Source organism: Triticum aestivum, chromosome 5A (genome assembly GCF_018294505.1).
Source record: "Triticum aestivum cultivar Chinese Spring chromosome 5A, IWGSC CS RefSeq v2.1, whole genome shotgun sequence".
NCBI lineage: Eukaryota > Viridiplantae > Streptophyta > Magnoliopsida > Poales > Poaceae > Triticum > Triticum aestivum.
In genome coordinates this window covers 647,019,956-647,040,231 of record NC_057806.1, presented here as the reverse complement: position 1 = coordinate 647,040,231, position 20,276 = coordinate 647,019,956, and positions in this window count along the sequence as shown.

Here is a 20,276-nt window from a genome sequence, read left to right as displayed (position 1 = left end):
AATCGAGCTTGATGCCCATGTTTTTGCACCAGAGTTTTACCTCGTCGGCCGTGAAGTTCGTGCCGTTATCAGTGATGATGCTGTGAGGGACGCCGTAACTGTGTACAACCCCGGATATAAAGTCTATCACCAGTCCGACCGTCTTAACAGGCTTGGCTTCTATCCATTTGGTGAACTTATCCACCATGACCAGTAAGTATTTTTGCTTGTGGGTTCCGCCTTTAAGGGGTCCAACCATGTCAAGCCCCCAGACCGCGAAGGGCCAAGTAATGGGGATAGTTTGGAGGGCGGTGGGTGGCATATGGCTTTGGTTTGCAAAGAGCTGGCAACCGGTGCATCGTTGGACTAAGTCCTGAGCATCTGCCCAGGCCGTCGGCCAATAAAAGCCTGTACGGAAGGCCTTGCTTACAAGGGACCGAGCTGCAGCTTGATGACCGCCGAGTCCGACATGAATTTCAGCCAGGAGGTTCCGCCCCTCCTCTTCGGAGATGCACCTTTGAAGGACTCCGGTAGTGCTTTTCTTATAAAGCTCTCCCTCGTGGACTCTATAGGCTTTGGATCGCCGCACTATGCAGCGTGCCTCATTTTGGTCCTCGGGGAGTTCTTGCCTAGTAAGGTAGGTGAGGAATGGTTCTATCCACGTGGCGATGACGGCCATTATTACGTGGGCTGAAGGTGTTATTTCATTGGCAGAGCCTCCGATTGTGTCAGGATGTTCGGTGTCGGGCAGTGCGGTTGGGTCCGGGTTGTTATTGTTCGGCTGCCCTTCCCATACTACGGATGGCTTGAACAACCTTTCCAAGAAGATGTTGGTGGGACTACATCGCGTTTTGTGCCTATGCGTGCCAGGACATCTGCCGCCTGATTATTTTCCCGGGCTATATGGTGAAATTCAAGCCCCTCGAACCGAGCTGACATTTTTAGGACGGCGTTGCGGTAAGCTACCATTTTTGGATCCTTGGCATCGAAGTCTCCATTTATTTGGGATATTGCGAGGTTCGAGTCCCCGCACACCTCTAGGCGTTGAATGCCCATGGATACTGCCATCCGGAGACCATGTAAAAGGGCCTCATATTCGGCTGCATTGTTGGAGTTCGTGTACATAATCTGGAGTACATATTGAACTGTGTCTCCTGTGGGGGACGTCAAAATGACGCCGGCCCCCAGTCCGGCCAACATCTTGGAGCCGTCGAAATGCATGATCCAATTTGAATATGTGTCGTACTCTTTAGGGAGTTCGGCCTCCGTCCATTCTGCGACGAAGTCGGCCAAGACTTGCGACTTGATGGCTCGCCGTGGCTTATAAGTTATGTCGAACGGGAGGAGCTCAATGGCCCATTTTGCAATCCGGCCCATTGCGTCATGGTTGTTTATAATATCGTTAAGTGGTACTTTCGAGGCTACTGTTATTGAACACTCTTGAAAGTAGTGTCGTAGCTTCCGGGATGCCATGAATACCGTGTACGCAATCTTTTGATAATGCGGGTACCGTGATTTGCAGGGAGTGAGGACAGTGGACACATAATAGACCGGCTTTTGAAGGGGGAATTTGTGTCCGTCCGCTTCTCGTTCGACGACGAGCACTGCGCTTACAACCTGATGTGTTGCTGCAATGTATAATAGCATTGGTTCACCAATGTTTGGTGTGGCTGGGACTGGGTTTGTTGCCAGTATGGCTTTTATTTCGTCGAGTCCGGCCGTGGCTGCATCCGTCCATTTGAAGTGTTCAGTGCGCCAAAGAAGGCGGTAAAGGGGTAGGGCCTTTTCTCCCAAGCGGGAGATAAAGCGGCTTAGAGCCGCCACGCATCCGGTTAACTTTTGTATTTGTTTGAGGTCCTTTGGGATATCCAGTTGCGACAGAGCTCAGATCTTGGCTGGATTTGCTTCAATTCCTCTACCGGATACAATGAAGCCCAAGAGCTTTCCGGCTAGAACGCCGAAAACGCATTTTTCCGGGTTGAGCTTGATGTCATATGTTCGGAGGTTATCAAATGTGAGCCTCAAGTCATCTACTAGAGATTCAACATGTCTTGTTTTGACGACCACATCATCTACATATGCCTCCACTATTTTGCCGATCTAGCTTGCCAGACATGTCTGAATCATGCGCTGATATGTTGCACCGGCGTTTTTAAGCCCGAAGGGCATCGTGTTGAAGCAGAATGGGTCGTATGGTGTGATAAATGTCGTTGCGGCTTGGTCTGGTTCTGCCATCTTGATTTGATGGTAGCCGGAATATGCGTCGAGGAAACACAACGAATTGTGTCTTGCGGTAGCGTCGATAATTTGATCGATGCGGGGGAGGGGGAAGGGATCCTTTGGGCAAGCCTTGTTAAGGTCTTTAAAATCAACACACAGGCGCCAGGATTTGTCCTTCTTTGGTACCATCACCAGGTTTGCTAGCCAGTCCGGATGTTTTATATCTCTGATGAATCCGGACTCCAATAGCTTTGCTAGCTCCTCTCCCATGGCATGTCTCTTAGGTTCGGAAAAATGCCGAAGAGCCTGTTTGACAGGTTTGAATCCTGTTTGGATATTTAAGCTGTGCTCGGCCAGCCTGCGTGGGATTCCTGGCATGTCTGAAGGGTGCCAGGCAAAAATGTCCCAGTTCTCTCGTAGGAACTCTCGCAGTGCGACGTCTACATCAGGGTTTAACTGTGCCCCGATGGAAGCTGTTTTATTAGGGTTCGTTGGATGGACTTGGAATTTGACTATTTCGTCCGCCGGTTTAAAGGAGGTGGACTTGGATCTTTTGTCGAGTACCACATCGTCCCTATTCACCATAGAGCGCAGCGTAGTCAGTTCCTCAGCCGCTAGGGCTTCAGATAGTGCCTCGAGGGCTAGTGCGGCTGTCTTGTTTTCAGCGCGGAGTGCTATGTCCGGATCACTAGCGAGAGTGATGATCCCGTTAGGCCCGGGCATCTTGAGCTTCATGTACCCGTAATGGGGTATTTCTTGGAAGATTGTAAACGCTTCCCGCCCTAGCAGAGCGTGATAACCGCTGCTGAACGGAGCCACATGGAACGTGACCTCTTCGGACCTGTAATTATCCGGCGTGCCGAACACCACATCTAGTGTGATTTTTCCTGTACAGCGCGCTTCCCGACTGGGGATTATTCCTCTAAAGGTTGTGCTACTTCGCTCAATGCGGTTCCAGTCTATTTCCATTTTTTGAAGGGTTTCCTCATAAATGAGGTTCAATCCGCTGCCGCCGTCCATGAGTACCTTGGTAAGACGAAAGCCGTCCACTATTGGACTGAGGACCAATGCGGCTGGTGCTCGGGCTGTTCGGAATTTAGGTTCATCACTGGCGTTAAAGGTAATAGCCGTGTCACTCCATGGGTTTATTGTTGCTACTTGGTAGACTTCGGCAAGGCTGCGAAGTGTCCTTTTTCGCATATTATTTGATGTGAAAGTCTCGAAGACTGTTAATACCGTATTGGTGTCTGTGGGTGGCTTTCTGTGGCCTCCGGAATTAGGAGATTTTCGCCAATTTTGGCCACCTGCCGGAGTATCCAACATGCTCTGAGGCTGTGAGTTGGTGTGGCGTCCTCTGTACTGTGAGTTTTACAGGGTCCATTGAGCCATCCTTCCAGTACGGTTCCATGCCCTGTAGAGGGTTTTTGCTTTTTAGTGCTTGATCCGGGTGTCTGGTGATGATGCACCCTTTTATTTCGGACTGGGTTTGTATTCAGGGACAGATTGTCCCAAAATTTTATTTTGGTTTTCCAGGCGCTTTCCATCGCACAGTACTTTAGTACAATGGACGCCAAGTCAGCGAAGTGTGTAATATCACGGCGACTTATGGCGTTGAGTATTCCCTTGTGCGTGCAATTATTGTAGAAGATTGAGATTGTGTCTTCCTCGCGGCAGTCCCTTAGCCTGTTCTTAACCAGGAGGAATCTGGCCCAGTAATGATGTACTGTTTCATCGGCTCTTGCCTGAATTTGGATAGATCGCCTATGTTGGGGTGGGTGGGTGGAATTAAATCCGAAGCCTCACCCCATCTGAGGCTCAGAGGCTGAGGAATTTCCGTACTCGAAAATTTGGATTCCTGGATGTTGTCCAATGAATCCAGCCCGTCGCCTGACTCTAAGTTCAGGTCTTGAGTGATATCCTCTCCTCCGCGGGTATCCGGCTTGGAGGGATTGGGAATCCGGACGTAGCGAGTCCTTAAGATAGATGAAGGGTCGCCGCACTGTCCCTCTACCACGGCAATGTGATGGGTGACTTGGGGAGAGTTAATCTCTCTCAGATCGGGTTTAGGCCCAATCTGGTCGTAATCCGTAGCGACTCCCAGGGCGGCGAAGCGATCCAAGAGCTCTTTATGGAGGAGAGCTCCATTGGATCTAACTGCTCGGCGACTTCCGAGCTGACATGAAGATTGTTTTCGATGGCTCGAGAGGTCATCATCGGCGCAGAAGCCGAACAGGCGGTCATAAGAAAACCACCTAGCCGGAGGGTTTGGCCGATAGCCAAAGCTCCCTTAGCAACGGTGCCGTCTTTAAAGACGGGGCGAGGCATCCTTCCTGATGGCGACGACACAGAGGAACTCTCAATGAAAGCACCAATGTCGGTGTCAAAACCGGCAGATCTCGGGTAGGGGGTCCCGAATTGTTCGTCTAGGCCGGATGGTAATAGGAGGCAAGGGACACGAAGTTTTACCCAGGTTCGGGCCCTCTCGATGGAGGTAAAACCCTACATCCTACTTGATTAATATTGATGATATGGGTATTACAAGAGTAGATCTACCACGAGATCGAAGAGGCTAAACCCTAGAAGCTAGCCTATGGTATGATTGTTGTTCTGTATGTTGTCCTACGGACTAAAACCCTCCAGTTTATATAGACACCGGAGAGGGTTAGGGTTACACAGAGTCGGTTACAATGGTAGGAGATCTGCATATCCGTATCGCCAAGCTTGCCTTCCACGCCAAGGAAAGTCCCTTCCGGACACGGGACGAAGTCTTCAATCTTGCATCTTCATAGTCCAGGAGTCCGGCTGAAAGTATAGTCCGGCCATCCGGACACCCCCTAATCCAGGACTCCCTCAGCTTCCTTTCTAGAAAAGATTATTTGGACAGGTCTTCCCTTGTTGATCTGAAGATGGAAGCATTGAGCATTTCCAGGTTGATGACAGGTTTCAAGATTTCCAAGATTAACAGAAGGGCCAATAGGGTGGCGCATGAAATTGCTAATTCAGTTTTGTTAATAGGTCTGATGGTGTGAGTCTTAATAGTGTTCCGCCCTGCGTGGCTGAAGCTGTAATAGACGATTGTATGAACATTTTTAATTAATTAATATATGGGAGGGGTTTTCAAAATAAAATAAAATTGGATACATTTGTTTTGCTTACAAATGAATGGCCTGGCATGGATAAGAGGGATGAACACTGGAACAAGACCAAGCATGGAGATGATGGCATGCACAAGGGGAACAAGAATGGGGTTGCAAGTGATGATTTCAGGACTTTGAAGCCACCATAATGAGTGCATGAAGCCTTGGACGAAATATACAAGATGCCACTTCATAAATTTCGTCCAGAGACTATTCTAGGTGCTGCGACACCTTATTATTGGGTCAGGCCCATGTAATTTCGAAATACTTAAGTATAGGATGTTTTTAGAGTCCGTATGTGTGGGGAAACAAGAGTTAGGGTTGGTTTCGTACCCCTCCTCCAAGGGCCACGAAATTTCCTCCTCTTTCCTCCATATATACAACCCTTAGGGCATCGTTTAGACTTTGGGTTTTGTTTAGATTAAAGCTCACCATAGCTGCAACTTCGCGTACTTCGTTTGTGTTCAACGACCAGACAAAGGCGTCATAAAACCCTACCTTGATCAATAAAGCTTTCCTCTTATATTCGCAATATCCAGATTGCAATCTCAGTTTCTTGCTTCTTATTCGTTTGCCTGCAGGAAACAGACCTTCGTGGTCAGGTTGATCGTGCTTCGGTGTGGTCAATAACCTCTCGGAGTTGGTTTAGCGATTGCTAAGGCGCGACATCCTCGCACGTTCGTAGTCGGATCGTCAAAGTCGACTTCCTCCAAAACGATAGCCACCATCTCATCGAAAGACGAGACATCTTGGCCTCTATCAAGTGGTATCAGATTTCCAGGTTGCTCGGTGAGATTTTATAGTTTTTCGTAGTTTAGATCGAGTCTGTTGTTCATACCTATAGTCCATGAAAAAGCCAAAAATAATTAGGGTTAGTTCATCCTCTCCGAACCAATCTGAGCCTTTGCATAATCTTTTATGTATTTGCTTTGTTGAATTTGCGATTGCATCGTCGTGTCAAGTTGCTAGTCTTAGCGTCTAGTCCTTTAGAGTTTCGAGTTTTGTTCACAGGTTGTCACGTTGACGATGCCATATATCACCGCCACATCATCATCATCGCTGCTGCCATATACCACCACCACACCAACTTCATCGTCGTTGCCATATACCACCACCACATATTCACCACCAATCCGAGTCCATATACGCCACCACATATCCGCCGCCATCACGACAATTCGAGTCCACCTGCAACATATATCCGCCACCAGTCCGAGTTCCACCAGATTCATCTCCGCCACCAGTCTGAGTTCCACCATATTCATCTCTGCCACCAGTCCTAGCCCGAGTCCAGTATTTTGCTACTCTGTTTTGGATTTCCAGATCACGCCATACTCCGAGTCATGACAAAGTAGGACTCTCGAACTTTCGTGCTACCCACAGTAGAAAAATAGTTCCAAACTCAAAAAAACTAAGTTTGGAAAATTCTGGCTAGGCAGCTTTTAGACCATTTGTACTTTTTTGAAAAAAAAATGTTGCGGAGCAAAAAAAGAGGGAAAAAGTGAAAAAAATTAGAGCGTGCTCCTCCCTTGTTTACGTGCAGCGTCGTGATTTTTTTAGTGTTCTAGGCTCGCGTCTCTAGCACGGTCTAGCCTAGGACAAGCACAGTACCGTCGTTGAGCGCTTATTCACCTTTGCATCTCTGGATTGATTATTGCTGACCCTTTTTGCTACTATATTATAAGCCTTCCCAGCTCCACATACATATACGTCATGCGTTTGACTCTCCCCGGTAATCGCTCTATCCAAGCTTTGAGAGTTTTGACTACGACGGCTGCCGATCACCGCCTGCTGTTGGGTAAGAACTGGTAAGAATTTGAGATTTGCTTGACGGATTTGTGACACTAACCACCACCTTTTGTTAGTAGTCTATAGGATCATATTCTTGTGTGTTTCTATTTCTGCTAACCATGACAGGATCACAAGCCGATGAGACTGACTGGGAGAACATGATGAATAAGGAGTTGCATGATAAATTTCAGCAAATGATGAGTGGACAGGTGCAAGATGTGCTAAACAGATTTGAAGAGGCCATGGAGAACATAGATGGCATGGAGAAGACATTCGAAATAAAGCTCGATAACAAGTTTAATGAATTGCTCGCATGTCTTCCACCACCACCACCGGCTGCACCTAACGCACCTCTACAACAACAACGACGACGACGACTACCTCCACATCACGAAATAGCCCTCCGCCGAGCGAGCCGTGTCCCTCTTGCGCCTGGCCAAACTATTGGTGCTGCTGTTGATATTTCTGTGGCTCCTGCTGCTGATGCGGAGGAGGATGATTATGCGGGAGATTACGAGGATGAGGTTGATCAAAATCAGAACTACGTGCAACCACCAGCACCACAACCACCAGGTCATCCACATGCAAATAATGGAAATGGTAGGGCTCCCCCTCAGGTACGAGATCATGACCATCTCCCTAAACTGAAATTGAATATTCCACCATTTGAGGGTCGATATGTTCCTGATATATATCTTACTTGGGAGTTAGAAACTGAACAACAATTTATATGTTTACAATATTGTGAGGAGAGACGTGTTCCTGCTGTTGTTTGTGCTTTCACTATCTTTGCGTGTGTTTGGTGGTCTGAACATTATAGATTATATCATATTCTAGCTACTTGGGCTGCTTTGAAAACTGCTATGCGTACTCGTTGGGTTCCACCATATTATCAACGTGAATTACTTCAAAAATTGCAGCGTTTAAGATAAGGAAAAAATTTGTAGAAGAATATTATCAGGAATTACAAACTGGCGTGATTAGATGTGGTATTGTTGAGGAGAATGCAGCTATGCTTGCACGTTTTATGGGTGGATTAAATAGAGAGATTCAGACCATTCTAGAGTATAAGGAGTATAATAATATCACTCGTTTATTCCATCTTGCTTGTAAAGCTGAACGTGAAGTGCGGGATCGACGGGCATTGGCACGAACTAACTTTTTTGCAGGTCGACCTTCATCATGGACACCACGTGCATCCTCTACTTCCACTGAGCCAGTAACTCCGTCAGGTGCCACCTCCAGCCGTGATACAAGAAAGCAGGCACAACCACTACTATCTGCCAAGAGCACACATGTCGGGCCTGCGCAGAGCTCTTCTTCTTCCATGGCATCAACAGGGCACATAAGTGATATTATTTGTCGTCGTTGTAAGGGAAAAAGATATTTTTGAGAGAATTCAAATCTCAGCGTGTGATGATTGCTACTGAGGATGGTGGGTATGAGTCCGCTAGTGACTATGATGAGAAGACTTTGGCTCTCATTACACATGAAGAACACGGTGGAGATGTGTAAGTGCATCTAGTGCCACCCCTAGTTGGTTTTGGAGTATTGACGACAAACCTAGTTGAGGGACTAATGTGTTTGTGAGAATTGCAGGATAACACAGGTAGAAGTCCCTCATTGATTCGGTTTTCCTACCAGAGATGACCCCTAAAAATGTATGAAGACATTGAAGTCAGAGGTGGTATGTGAAGACATTCACATTGAAGACTATGATAAGAGAAGACATCGCGTGAAGACTATGGAGCGCGAAGACTTAGCAGTTTCGTCGTTCTGTGTTTTTCTTTGTTGAGTCATAGGAACCACCGTACTGTTAAGTGGGGTCCAAGAGAACCAGTTAGAATGACTGAAGTGATGCTTAACCAAAATCCTATGTCTTCGAGTGAAGACTATGAGAGCAAATCTTGTCCAGAGTTGGATAAGTCAGCTTTGCTTGTAGTCCAAGTAAAGTTGCCGTGTGTGTTTGAAATCTGACCGTTGGAACACGTGTCAGTTCCTTAGTGACCTAGGGTCATTTCGGACAAATCAGGTCGGGTTGCCTAGTGGCTATAAATAGCCCACCCCCTACAACCATAAATGGTTGGCTGCTCAGAGTTAGAGTACGGCTTTTGTCGTTTGAGAGCAACCCACCTCGAAGCCTTTGAGAGAGAATTCCTTGCGAGGATAAAGCCCTAAACACCCAGAGCCAAAGAGTGTTAGGCATCACTTAAGTCTTCCTGTCTGTGTGATCTGAAGACTTATTACACTTGAGGACTGTGAATCCTCCAGCCAGTTAGGCGTCGCGTTCTGAGCATCCAAGAGTCATTGTGGATCGCCGGTGAACGAAGTCTGTGAAGGTTTGGAAGTCTACCTTGAAGACTTACCAGAGTGATTGGGCGAGGACTGGGTGTCCTTAGCTCAAGGGGAATAAGGTGAAGACGAGGTCTTCTGAGTTGAATCTCAGCCTCCCTAACCAGACGTACAGTTGTCACAGCAACTGGAACTGGTCCAACAAATCATTGTCTTCAACGAGTCACTGGTTTCATCCTTCCCTTCCCTTTACTTACTATTGGTCCTTGTGAAGTCATTGTATGATTGTATTATCTTTTGTCTTCACTGATTGACTGCTTGTTCTGATTGGCTTCACAATATCTTCCTACCTGATCTTTACTACCTAGCTGCTATTAGTCATTGTGCTTTCACTTCATTGAATACTTGACTATGGTTTGCCTAGTGTAGTCTACCTTCCGCTGCATGGTAATAGGTTTATTTCTATCGTTTGTCTTCGAAACTTCCATGTTTTGAAGACTTTCATAAAAATCGCCTATTCACCCCCCCTCTAGTCGATCACTAGCAATTTCAATTGGTATCAGAGCAAGGTACTCCCTTGTTCTGTGTGATTCGGTTTAACCACCTGGAGTTTTAGCTATGTCGACTGCAGGGATAATTAAAGTCTCCGCTGCATGCCCCGTCTTCGATGGAACTGAATATCCCTACTGGAAGAATAAGATGCGCATGCATCTTGAAGCCATTGATGTCGACCTATGGTATGTCGTCAAGAATGGCGTTCCCAAGGCTGGTGAAGGTGTCACCGCTGCTGATGTCAAGAAGTTCGTTCAACTGGACTCCACTGCCAAAAACATCATCTGTGGTCATCTGACCAAAGGACAGTATGGCCGTGTGAGTGCTTTGGAAACATCTAAGCTAGTCTGGGACTGGCTCTCCAAGGTCAATGAAGGCGTCTCAACCCAGAGAGATCAGAGAATCAGTGTCCTTCACAACCTCTTCAACCGCTTCAAGAGAAATGACAATGAGAATGTCCAGCTCACGTTTGATCGACTCACTGACATCACAAATGAGCTTCAAGCTCTCGGCGCCACTGAGATCACCAAGCATGAAGTCGTCAAGACACTCCTGAGATCACTTGATAGCTCGTTTGACACTCTAGCCCTGATGATTCAAGAACGTCTTGACTTCAAGACACTCGATTCGTCTGACATACTTGAGAGGCTCAACACACACGAGTTTCAGCTTTCTGAGAAAAGAGACATCTACAGTCCCAACTATGGGCAAACTCGTGCCTTGAAGGCAAAAGTTGTCTCCTCATCTGAAGAAGAATCTGACAGCAGTTCTGATGATCCTGAAGACATTGGAAAGGAGCTTGCTATGCTTGTGAAGAAGTTCCAAAAATTCACCAAGAAGAAAGGCTTCAGAAAGTCTTCACGATTAAGCTCAAGGAATGATGAAGCTTCTGCTCATGACTACAAGAAGAGAACATGCCACAAGTGCAAGAAACCTAGCCACTACATCTCTGAGTGTTCGTAGTGGGACAATGAGAACAAGAAGAAGGAGAAGAGCAAGGAGTATGACTCTGACGACAAGAAGAAGAAGAAATACTCAAAGTCTTCTTCCAAGTCTTCCTCAAAGTCTTCATCACACAAGAAGAGCTCATCTGGCAAGGCACATGCGTTTGTTGGCAAGGAAATGGATTCAGAGGAGGAGTCCGCTTCTGAGGAGGCGGAGGTGGAGTCTGAGGAGGAGTCCGATTCTGGCGTTGCGAGTCTGGCTACAGCATACGTTGCCAAGTCCATCTTCAACACTGAAGACAATGACTTCATCACCGACACCGATGCAAATGACAAGGACTACTCCGCTCCTACCTACTGCTTCATGGCACGTGGTGCCAAGGTAAACACACGCACTACTCACTATCAAACATCTAGTGAAGATGACTCTGATTGTGGTTCCAAACCCAGCTACAAAACACTTGCTAAAATTGCAACTGAACAACAGAAAGCTATGGAACATATTCAAAAACTGTTAGACAAAAGCGATGATCTGTTAGACGCTGAAATGACTCGATCTCAGTCCTTAATTGAAGACATAAAAAATCTTCATGTTAAGTATGAGGAACTTGAAAGTCGTCATGAAACGCTCTCAACAACTCATGAAAAGCTTTCCTATGATTATCTTCAAAGGAAGCAAGATCTTGAGAAATTGAGAGCGGCTCATGAAGATCTTCAAAAGGAAAACGAGTCACTTCGCGCCGAACAGATCAGTTCAGCTCAGGAAGGATTTGAACCACCATGTCTTAAATGCATCGAGCGTGACAACGCTACTTCTGTTGCTGGGTGTTCTACTGCTGCTACTATTGCAATATCTTCAACTGTTGATGTGGTAACTAACCCCTCTGCTGAGGATACCACTGCTATTGCTGATGAGAATGCTAGGTTGAAGACATTGCTTGAAACAGGGATGTACAAAAGTCTCAAAGGGCATCAGACACTATGTGATGTCCTCAAAAGGCAGATCCTAAACCGAAACCCTAGGAAAGAGGGTGTTGGGTTCGAAAGGAAAATGAATGCTGATGGCTCTTACTGGAAATCTGAGCAGTACCCCAAAACCACATGGGTTGCTGCAAAGGAACCTTCAGCGGATCCATCCACCCTATCTGGCTTCACTTGTGCTAATCCCATTATTATTGATGAATCCTTTGATGCAAACTATAAATTGTTTAAGAATCAGAATGGTGAAGTGTTTGCCAGGTATATTGGTAGTAACTGCAGGAATGGGCCGCCTATGAAGAAAGTCTGGTGCCGAAAAGGTGTTTGGAGAATCTTCCTGTGAATGTCGTCATGACACCACAAGTGAAGAAGACAAACCCCAGACCACAGGCTTCATATGGTCCAAAGGCTTCATACAGACAGAGGACTCACCTGAGTCGCACGAACGCAAATGTTTTGCAGGGAAACCTTACTCGGGCCTATGAATATGAGCGCGTTTCATCGAACCGCCATGTTCATAAGACCAAAAACTATTCTGCTTATCCTTATGAGTACTATTGTCCACCTGCAAGAATTCTTGCTAGGGCTCCAAAGCCAAAATTCTCAGATGCTGCACTTAGACTCATTGCTTCGAAGCCACCCTTGAAGATGTGGGTGGCTAAGAAAGCTTAACTCTCTTTTGCAGGGAAAGGTCTCCAGCCGAAAACCAAAATCGTCTGAAGCCATTGCTGGGGACCTTAAACATCTTGTAGGGCGCAAGATCAAATGCCCAAATGGTCTTATTATGTATTTTGTTCCTGAGTCGCTTGCCACTTGCCCTATCAGTCCTAACCTTGATCTAAGCTTTCATAATCCACTTGCTCGTCAAATGTTTATGCTTCACAATTCTCTTCGTGAAGCCTATCCCCCTAACTGCACTGTAGGGTACGACACCAGCTGCTTCAGAATGGATTATTGATAGTGGGTGTACTAATCACATGACTGGCAAGCGAAGCCTTCTCATGGACTCAACCTTACGTCCATCTGACAAAAGTCACATCACATTTGCTGACACTGGTAAAAGCAAGGTATTGGGTCTAGGTAGAGTTGCAATCTCAAAGGATCAACACATGGATAAAGTCATGCTTGTTGAATCCCTTGGTTTCAACTTAATGTCTGTCTCAATGCTTTGCGATTTAAACATGATTGTGATGTTTGGAAAATATCGTTGCCTTGTTCTAATGGAATCTGACAAGTCTCTAGTGTTTGAAGGGTATCGGAAAGATGATTTGTACGTGGTAGATTTCTCAGCAGGACCACAACTTGTCGTATGTCTTCTAGCAAAAGCTTCTGAATGCTGGCTCTGGCATCGGAGGCTAGGGCATGCTGGCATGAGGAACCTCCACACCCTTGCAAGGAAGAAGCATGTCATAGGCATCGAGGGCGTCAAGTTCAAGAAGGATCACTTATGCGGTGCCTGTGAAGCAGGAAAGATGACGAGGGCCAAGCATCCCTCGAAGACAATCATGACAACGACTCAACCCTTCGAACTGCTCCACATGGACCTTTTTGGTCCCACTCATTACTCAACTCTTACTACTATTGCTTGTCTCTATGGCTTTGTCATTGTTGATGATTATTCAAGATATACTTGGGTGCATATAATCCTCTACAAGACTGAAGTGCAGGATGTCTTCAGACGCTTCGCCAATTGAGCCATGAACAACTATGGCGTCAAGATCAAGCACATCAGAAGTGACAATTGCACTGAACTCAAGAACATTGGTCTAGACACTTATCTTGATACTTTGGGCATTACACATGAATTCTCAGCTCCGTACACACCGCAGCAGAATGGCATCGTGGAACGCAAGAATAGAACACTTATTGAGATGGCCCGGACGATGCTTGATGAATACAAGACTCCAAGAAAGTTCTGGCCTGAAGCCATTGATACTGCATGCCATATCATCAACCGTGTTTATCTTCACAAGCTTCTCAACAAGACATCCTATGAGCTCCTTACTGGCAAGAAGCCAAATGTCAGTTACTTCAGAGTATTTGGTGCCAGGTGCTGGATCAAGGATCCACATCACACTTCAAAATTTGCACCAAAAGCACATGAAGGTTTTATGCTTGGATATGGAAAGGATTCGCACTCCTACAGAGTCTTCAGCCTTTTTCACTATAAAGTGGTTGAAATAGTGGATGTGTGGTTCGATGAGACTAACGACTCACAAAGAGAGCACCTGCCAAACGTGCTAGATGAAGTTCCATCCAGTGAATCAATCAAACTTATGGGAACTGGAGAAATCATACCATCTGAATCTCAACCTGAAGAGGAACTTATCATCTCCGCACCTGATCAAACTAAAGACAATGCTCAGCCTGAAGACAATCCTTCTAACGATGACAATGATCAGCAAGAGCAAAATCATCATCATGTACATCCTCGTGTTGCAAATGAAGTACAGATTGAGAGAATAATTGATAGCATCAATGCACCAGGTCCACTCACTCATTCGAGGGCAACACAGCTAGCAAATTTCTGTGGGCACTTCGCATTCGTCTCAATATCTGAACCCAAGAAAGTTGAAGAAGCCTTCATGGAACCTGAATGGATTCAAGCTATGCAAGAAGAGCTTCAACAGTTTGAGCTGAATAATGTATGGGAACTAGTTAAGCGTCTTAATCCTCGCAAGCACAATATAATAGGCACCAAATGGATATATCGCAACAAGCAAGATGAGCATGGTCAAGTTGTCAGAAACAAAGCTCGTCTCGTTGCTCAAGGGTACACTCAAGTGACTTCGATGAAACATTTGCTCCTGTGGCTAGACTTGAAGCCATACGCATACTGCTGGCCTATGCAAATCATCATAACATTCTTCTGTATCAAATGGATGTGAAGAGCACTTTTCTCAATGGCAAGATTGAAGAAGAAGTGTATGTTGCACAACCGCCTGGCTTTGAAGATCCAAAACATCCTAACATGGTGTACAAGCTCAACAAGGCACTGTATGGCCTCAAACAAGCCCCTCGGGCTTGGTATGACACACTCAAAGACTTCCTGAAGAGCAAAGGCTTCAAACCTAGTTCCCTCGACCCCACTCTCTTCACAAAGACATATGATGGTGAACTGTTTGTGTGCCAAATATATGTGGATGACATTATCTTCGGCTGCACCAATCAGAAATACAGTGAAGAGTTTGGATATATGATGCAAGAGCAATATCAGATGTCCATGATGGGTGAGCTGAAGTTCTTCCTTGGTCTTCAAATACGTCGGCAACGCAACGGCATCTTCATATCTCAAGAGAAGTACCTCAAAGATTGCCTGAAGAAATTTGGGATGCAAGACTGCAAAGGCTTCACGACGCCAATGCCACCCAAACATCATTTGGGTCTCGACGACAATGGTAAAGAGTTCGATCAAAAGGTATACCGCTCCATGATTGGTTCTTTACTTTATCTATGTGCATCTAGGCCAGATATGCTTAGTGTTTGCATGTGTGCTTGATTCCAAGTGGCACCAAAGGAATCGCATCACTTGGCTGTGAAGCGAATTCTTCGATATTTGGCTTACACCCCAACATTAGGATTATGGTATCCAAAGGGCTCAGAGTTTGATCTGGTTGGATTCTCGGATGCTGATTATGCTGGTGACAAGGTGGATCACAAGTCTACATCAGGCACATGCCATTTTCTGGGATGATCACTTGTATGTTGGTCTTCAAAGAAGCAGAACTGTGTATCTCTCTCCACTGCTGAATCTGAATACATTGCTGCTGGATCTTGTTGTGCTCAGCTTCTATGGATGAAGCAAACACTCAAACACTATGTCATTCATCTGAAGCAAGTGCCACTCTACTGCGATAACAAAAGTGCCATCAAGATTGCCAACAACCCAGTTCAGCACTCGAAGACAAAGCACATTGAAATTCGTCATCACTTTCTCAGAGATCATGTTGTGAAGGAAGATATTGATATCATACACGTCAACACTGAAGAGCAATTGGCAGATATCTTCACCAAGCCCTTGGATGAGAAGAGGTTTTGCAAGTTACAGTGTGAGCTAAATATCTTGGAATCCTCAAATGTCCTGTGATCAGGCACACATCCTAACACTTATGCATATTGATGACTTAGATGTGCAACACACGAAGTAAAGTATATCTTCAATCAATGAAGACTTACATTCTAAGTGTGAATACATTAATGTGGAATTTGAATTTGGAGCGCCACGATAATTGTGCGCCGTGTCTGGGTCTAATACTTCCTATACGGTGGGTAACGCCACCACCAAATTTTTCTGTTTGAAGTGTTTCACTCATGGCGCTACGTTTGGTATGTCTTCACATTTGGTTTGGCCTCAATCTCAACTTGTCTTCATGATTATCTTCACTATGTTGATTCGATTGTCTTTCTCATATATATATACTAGTGTTCTGTCCTCTACAGCATTCACTTATAGCTATGTCTTCTTGTTGAATCTTTTGAACTAAGTGAATGTGATCGGACCCTAACCTCTCTATGCTTTCTATCTCAAACTCTATCTCTCCAAATCATATGCATTCTATTGAAATTGTCGAATATCTTCTCTGCGTCCTTGTCAGCAGAAGAGACAGAGACAAACATTAAGTCTGTTTTCAATGCTAAATCCTTTCACCTGAAACCCGGAGAAGTAGGAACGACCACCCGACAATCCAGGCGTGCGTGGGAACGTGGAACAAACTTCGATATGTTGCATGATAGCCACGTGCCCTTCAGATGTAAATCACCAGGGGCACCTGTGTAATAACACTGTGCCGTCCCTGTCCCTATAAATACACGCCTCACCACAGTCATTATCCTTTCTTCCACTCTTGCACAAACCCTAGCGCCACCGCTAGCCCTCGACGACGCCGGCGACGAAGCGCTTAGCTGCCGCGACCTCACCGACGCCGTCTTCACGCCGGCCGCGGACATCGTCTTCTCCGCCGTCGCCGTAGGTGTCCTCCATCGCCAAGTTAGGGCACGAACGATCGAACTGCTCGGCCTCCTCTCCCACTCCGTCTAGCAGTTCTTTGTGTGGTAAATAAAACTTCCTTTTTACGGCCCCTTTGATCCTATAGATTCATTACTTTCTACCACAAGCAGTTTCTGTTGACACAAGTTGGATCTATTTCATACTGCATATCATAATATGCCTAGTATGTTCACTTATGCTTCACAAAGTAGTTAGATTCCTCACTTGTACTTATTCGTGGATTCATACAAATCTGGAACCAACTCTTTATCTATGAGTGAATGTCTTCGCACGATGAGGTCAATGTCTTCTAAACTGATTTATCTTCAAAATCTTCTGAGAATGCATATGACCTCTTCCCCTTCCCTCGCACCTTAATGCTGTCACAGGTACATGTCCGTGGGAGAATCCCTTGGTTCTCATAGTCTGCATTCGTTTGCAGAATTCTTACAGCATCACATTAACTCTCCCGAAGCCAGTTCCTGTTTGACCAGAAAGTGGAAGCCTTTGAAGCCTTTCAGTTTAAAGTTCATGGCTACAAAGAAATCAGCAAGGAAGGGTGGCAGACAGCGTCGAGGGGGAACATCAAGAGATCTACCTGATGACCTCTCAGAGCTGTACAAGACAGATCCAGAAGAGGATTACAATCAGCGCAAGACACGAATCCAATGGATTCGAAGATATTGGGCAGAACAGTGGTTCAAGTACAGGTTCGTGACCCAGGAGTATGCTGAGAAGAATACCATCAAACGACTATGGGGAGACATTCTATACAGAAATCTTCAACCCAAGTCCAGAGCTGAAGCCATTGAACAAGGCTTCTATCCTTGCATGGTCCGTGGACCGCACAGCCTGCGGATGCAGACCCATCTTCATTACTGTGGTGCCGCGATGATAATCTGTTCAAGCGCAACCTTCAGTTTGCCAGGAACTCGGCCAAAGAGAACAAGAAGTCACGAGGCTTAGACTTCAATCCAGGCCCCTCTGCTCCTCATGCTGATGGCACACGTGAAGTTGAACCCAATCTTGTTGGGCCCTTCTACAACCTGGAAGGTCTCATCACTCATATCATGGTTCAAGGGACAGCCGTGGATGAGCCTGCAGATGACGCTGAATCTGATGAAGCGCCTGCACCGCCGAAGCCAAAGAAACTGAAGAAGCCTAAAGCTTCAAAGCCTGCTCCTGCACCAAAGGTCTTACAGGTAAAGCCTCTGGCCACTACACCTCCTGAACACAGTGTGCAGTCTGAAGATTTGTCACGCATCTCCAAGCCCTCAAGAGTAAAGATGCCCTTGCAGCCCACCAGCCAAGAACTGACTGCTGCTGCTATTCTGTGCAATGACGCCATTGATCTGTCCAGCGATGAAGATCTTGCAGATGACGCTCTTGAGCAACTGATCAAGAGCAAGGAAGAAGCAGAGATCTTCAATGATTTGCCTCTCTTTGATGTGCCAATCATCCATAACTTCATTGATGAGTGGTTTGACACGCCCAACCTCAGCTTTGAAGATCTGCAACTTCCAATTGGCCTCAGTGTCGCCTTCACTGGCGCCATTGCTTCTGAGCTAGCTCTAGCTCAGCACATCGTTGAACTGAAGCAAAAGATCGACTATGAGAAAGCTCAGTTCAAGAAGCACATGGCCAAGCTCAGCGTGCAAGATGTGAAAAACTTCAAGATTATGTTGCACGAGCTCAAGGAAGCCTTTCTCAAGAAGCATGAAGAAGCTAAAGGTTCTCGTGAGTGCACGAAGAGCCTGGCTGACAAGTGTGTGCAAGCCTACAATGAGGCTGAGAAGCGCAAGGCTCTTGGTCGTCCTGGCATCGACCCAAGAATGGCTGCAAAGAAGAAGAAGCCATCAACAAACCAATCTGCACCTTCAAGGCAGGAAGAGCCACGCATAGTCCTTCCAAGCAGCATGACTGGCTCGAAGCCAAAGGTCCGGTCAACCGCTTCAGAACTGAAGAAGACGAGGATTGCCGAGGCTGAAGCCAGAAAGAGGAAAAATCCTGATGCTTCTGATGTCGCTCCCTCCAAGAAGAAGCGCAGAACCAAGAAAGATCGGGCTGCTCCCACAAAGCCCCTTGTTGTAGAACCCATCTCTGTTGCTCGCCCTGATTCCTCGCATCAAGAACGACGGATATTAGTTCATGAGCCTGCTTCCACAGAGGCTCCTGAAGCTGAAGACATTCCAGCAGTTGACCCCACCGTTGCTGAAGACATTGGTCACCATGACAATGTTGAAGATGATGAAGTCCTTCCTCAGATTGAGCACCAACTGGTATCATCGCATGTGCTCATGCACAGCGAACTCATCAGCATTGGTCATCCTCTGACGCCAACTGCTCAAGATGCATCGTGGGCTGATCACCCATAGAGACAAGACACTCCAAGCTCTCCCCAACCGCAAGCTACCCCAACAGTGCAAGATGGTGATGACTATGAGGCCCAGCACACTCCATCTCCACAAGCGTCGCCTGTATTACGCAGGCTTCGCAAAGGACCAAGGCCCCAAGTCACTCCCACAATGCACGTGTCTGAATCCGAAGCCAAAATGGTTGAAGATGTTCCGGTTGCATCAACCGATGAAGAAGAAGCCCCAAGAGTTGCTACACCCCCATCTCACCAAGATGTTGTTCTCGAGGAGAATGTGACCGACCCTCCAGCTTCTGAAGTGGAGGTTGAGAATCCTGAGGCTGCCACCACTAACACCACTGAAGCCAATGACGTGGTCATGGCTGAAGACACTGTGGAGCTTGCACCTAACATTGTGCCAGAGACCAATGAAGCCAATGATGCACCTGCAACAGATGTGCAGCCTGACGCCTCTGTTGATTCCACTGCTCCTGTTCCGCCACCAAGGCCACACACTATCGAGCAAGCATTCAACTATGGCCAACTTATCACTGTCAGATGGCCTTTTCTGACTCCTCCGTCTGCTGCTGGTTCTCAGTTTGACTATCACGTTGAGCACAGGCCTTAGGTTCAGAAGCCAATGCCAAGGTTGCCCAGGTTTCCAGGTACTGCATCTGCACCCGGATCTTTTAATATCAATGGCTTCAAGGCACACAACACCTTCTTTGATAGTGCCAAGAACCCCTACACCAAGGCAAGAATATCTTCTGATCGGTTCTGGAACTATCAGCAACGCAATTATTACTCATGCATTATGTACAATCAAGGTCGCATTTTCCGACATATGCGTCTTGACACTGAAGCCATAACTGGTCTGCCTTGTTTGGAAGAAGCTCTGGATTGCTTCAGAGAGTCTGGATTGTTGCCGTTCATCACTGACAAGTAGCACTGGAACGAAGAATCGCTGCTCCAATTCTATGCCACTCTTCATATTCGTGGCTACAACAGAGATCCGAAGACTTGGGTCCTTGAGTGGATGACAG